Source organism: Trichechus manatus, unplaced genomic scaffold (genome assembly GCF_000243295.1).
Source record: "Trichechus manatus latirostris isolate Lorelei unplaced genomic scaffold, TriManLat1.0 scaffold00004, whole genome shotgun sequence".
In the NCBI taxonomy this organism is placed as follows: domain Eukaryota; kingdom Metazoa; phylum Chordata; class Mammalia; order Sirenia; family Trichechidae; genus Trichechus; species Trichechus manatus.
In genome coordinates, this window is record NW_004443940.1 from 33152506 (window position 1) to 33156926 (window position 4421).

The window sequence follows — 4421 nt, forward strand, 5'->3', positions numbered from 1 at the left end:
CCTCAGGTGCCAACACTCGGCACACACTGACAAGGTTTCTCCTTTTCTCACAAGGATGAGGAAATGGTGGACATTGAGGCCAGACCCTTCCACAAGCCTCAGGTGCCCACCACCCGGCACTCACTGACGAGGTTTCTCCTTCTCTCATGAGGAGGAAATGGTGGACATGAGGCCAGGCCCTTCCACAGGCCTCAGGTGCCAACACTCGGCACACATGATGAGGTTTCTCCTTTTCTCATGAGGAGGAAATGGTGGGCATTCTTTCGTGTGACTAAGGGGTCACGCCGTGCTGGAAGCACACCTCACAGAAAGAGAAATCTCTCCTGACTGCAACGTGAGGAACACACAGTGTTGGTAAGGGTTCCATGAGAAACCTCTATCCAAAAACTGCCAGCTTGCTGCTTATTAGTAAAGAAGAGCGGGAAGGGGCTACCCATCAGAACCACCTGCACTGAAGTAAAGGAGGCAGCGGCCCTCCCAACACTAATCTCTTCTGTCCTCAGCGAAATTAAAAACAGGGAAGCTACAACCCTACCTCTCTTACCGTTCTCAGATGCAAATCCTCGCTGGGTCAACACCTCCAGACCTGAGTGGCCAGACCTTACTGCCGTGTTCTCTGACAGAGGCTGACAGGGACACCAAGGTGGCCACCCCAGGATGGCGTGTTGAGGACAGAGGGGCAGGATTTCTCACGCTGACTGATTCTGTTTGTCCTGAAATGTCTGCCTCGTTGGGTATGTTTTAAGGAGCAAAAAGGAGGGAGTCACGCTGACCTCTGCAAAGTCCAAAGACAATCCATGCCTCCTGACCAAATAGTTTTAGATGGTTTATCAAATGTAAAAATGAAACCATAAAAGTACTAGAAAAAAGGGCAGGTGAATATTTTTAAAATAATCTTGGGCTATGAGAGCTAAGGCAGAAACCACAATTAGTATTAAACTGAGCATATTCTGTGTGGAGCGCGGTGAGACTTTCGGCCAGCACCTCACCAAGCACACACCCAAGCCATTTCACTGACAAGGAAGTGGGGGCCCAGCCTGTGTCACCTTCGGCAGTGAAGACACGACTCCATTTCCAAACAAGCATCAAAAGGAAAGGACATCTGACTACCTAAAAATGTCCAACTTTTGTGTGGCAAATACCCCTTACTATAAGTCAAAAGATGACTGGCAAACAAGTTAAAAAAAAAATCCACAACATGACAGAGGTGTTAATATATTGTATATTAAAGACAGTTAACCTATATACAAAAGACCAACACACCCATGAAGTCACAAAAACGGAAATATCAGTAAAGGTTTAAAGAAGTGTTCAATGTTCATAGTGATCAAAGACACGGGAGTTGAACCAGGGTGCTGTTCCCAGTGCTGACCAGAGTGAAGAGGAAAAGGAGCAAGCCACCAGCCGTGCTGTATCCGGGAAGTGCTTGGTAATATCGAAAATCCAAAAAAAAAAAATTTTCTTTTTTAGCATTAACCAAAAAACTCAAACCTGTTGCTTTCGAGTCAATTCTGACTCATAGCGACCCTACAGGACAGAGTAGAACTGCCCCATAGGGTTTCCAAGGAGTAGCTGGTGGATTCAAACTGCTGACCTTTTGGTTAGCAGCTGAGCTCTTAACCACTGTGCCACCAGGGCTCCTTTTTAGCATTAGTTTTTATTATTGAGCAAAAAAAAAAAAAAAAAAAAACTGGGATCCAAGTTTGCAAGTAGCCCGCACAGGGCTACAGAGCTATAGTGGATTTGCCACTGTACACGGAATTAAAGCTTCGGTGACTGTACACGAGCCCAGTCTTAGTAAACAATCGGCTTTACTCAATCTAAGCTGGTATAAAGCTTCCTCGGATCCCTGATGGCACAACGCTTAAGAGCTCAGCTGCTAACCAAAAAGGTCAGCAGTTCGAATCCACCAGCTACTCTTTGGAAACCGTATGGGGCAGTTCTACCCTGTCCTATGGGGTTGCTATGAGTCGAAATCAACTCCACTGTGATGGGTTTTCTGTTTTTTTTTTGAAGGTTACTCTGATGCTCTGTTCGTCATAATTCCTTATCTCAAAAATTCAAAACCACAATTTATCCATTAATTATCCATTTCTATTGCCAGAAATTTATCCAAGGGAGATAACTGGGCACGCGTGCCAAGGAGGAGGTATGGTGGTACAGGACGCAACTCTGTTATCAGGAGCAATCAAACCACATATGGACCTACATTTCAGCAAGCCATGTGAGGGATGGCCGGGCAGCCCAGTGATGACGTGATCTGTACTCATGAGCCTGGAGAGGTAACTTGTCATGGTGTGAACTGCGTCCCCCAAAAAGATCTGTCAACTTGGCTAGTCCATGATTCCCGCTATTGTGTGATTGTCCAGCATTCTGTCACTGGATGTGATTTTCCAATGTGTTGTAAATCCTACCTCTAGTATGTTAATGAGGCAGAATTAGAGGCAGTTATGTTAATGAGGCAGAACTCAATCTACAAGATTAGGTTGTGTCTTAAGTCAATCTCTTGAAATATAAAAGAGAGAAGCGAGCAGAGAGACATGGGGACCTCATACCGCTAGAAAGCAGCACTGGGAGCAGAGCGTGTCCTTTGGACCCGGTGTTCCTGTACTGAGAAGCTCCTAGTCCACGGGAAGACTGATGACAAGGACTTTCCCCCAGAGCCAACAGACAGAAAAAGCCTTCCCTGGAGCTGGTGCCCTGAATTTGCACTTCTAGCCCCCGAGACTGAGAGAGAATAAACTTCTGTTCGTTAAAGCCATCCACTTGTGACATTTCTGTTACAGCAACACTAGATGACTGCGACACCCCTACAAGCCCTCTGCTTCTGATCAAGTGAACAGGTTACAAATCATGTGAATGCCCATCTGCAAACAAATGCATTCAGCAGATAAGCACTCAATGCCAAGTCCAGCACTGAGGGTCCAATCAGATGCTGGCCACAGACCCTAAGCAGAAATGAATCAGGCACGACCACGTTTAATATTCTTGTCAGTTTTTTACTATTTGTCATTCTAAAGGCTAGCACGCTTACAGCATACATGGCTTTAAATGAGCTAAGGATATATAAAACAGTAACTACATGTTTACATATATTAACATTGCCCAAAACAAATAAATATTTCAATGCACTAAGCTTGGCAAGTACAATTGCGTAGGGACAGAACTCTATTATACAACATTTTTACACTTTTAAAGGAAACCAAAGGCAACTGTGCTGCAGGTGCTTCCACAGGCTGGGCGTACAGTCCTGGTTTTCAGCGCGTCTCAATGTTTCCTTTAGGTAGAGGGTGTCTCATGAGGAACATTAGAGCCTCCAGTTTACAGTCACCTGCGAGACTGCCTTCCTCAGCCCCCGTGAGCGAGCGAGGGGCCGCCTGCCCCCAAGACTCCGTGACGAAGTGCCCACTGCTCCCTCAGCAGGCTGGGCGGTGCTTGTCCTGCTGTGGGGAGAGTTCTAGAACATGGCGGCCCCGTACTGATGCTTTCAGATGGATACAGAAACCTATTTTCCACATCAAGAGCCGCGTCTTAGAGTTTTGTGGTGATCCAGAATATGAAGCAGAAATTGGGAGAACGGTTCACATAAAGGTGTCACACGCAAAACTGCTCGTGGGTGACTCAACGTTTGCTAGAATCCCTTTTGATAAATGCAGATATTTAATGCTCTTCAGGCAAAAAATAATTCGCAAAAAATACGGGTAAAATATTTTAAAAAAAGCTTAGAAGGTAGCGATGTTAAAACGAGCAAAGAAGGACATACCAGCACAATTACAAACGCAAAGAAATGATGGTGATGAATCAGCCATGCGGAAAATGAATCGGACACCAGCAGTGGGTTTGGCGGACAAGCCTCTCTGCCTCCCAGCTTCCACAGGGACCCAGCTCTGAGGAGCGGGCAGGAGCTGCAACCACCACATTAAAGTGTCCTCCACGCCAGCTCAGGCTCCTCGGGTGGGGGTGGGGTTCTCCTCCCAGCAGGCATCGGAAAGCAGCCTGCTCTGTCTGCACACTGCCTTCTGTGTGGGAAGGGACCCGGAATCTGACGCTCGCTCCCTCTGGGTCCCTGCCCAGGAGTGGTCTTCCCTATGCGTCAGCACCCCCAGGCCAAGTTCATTACACATTTCAAAGTGTCATTTCTAAAGAAGCCAAAATAATACCTCTAGAACTTTAGACATAAGACTTTCCAAGGGATTCACAAATTAGGATATTCTTTGCTCAGCATCATTAATATGCCACATATATTTCTTTTATACCTTTTAAGTAACATGTAAACATTAGTCATGATAAACAATTGGTAAAAGATATAAACTAAGAAAACCACCCCTGCTGTGCAAATACTCATTATCTTCTTATAAAAGATGCCCAGGCCTTTTATATGTGATTCCTGTTTTACAGCCCATAAATCCCTTTCGAAATCT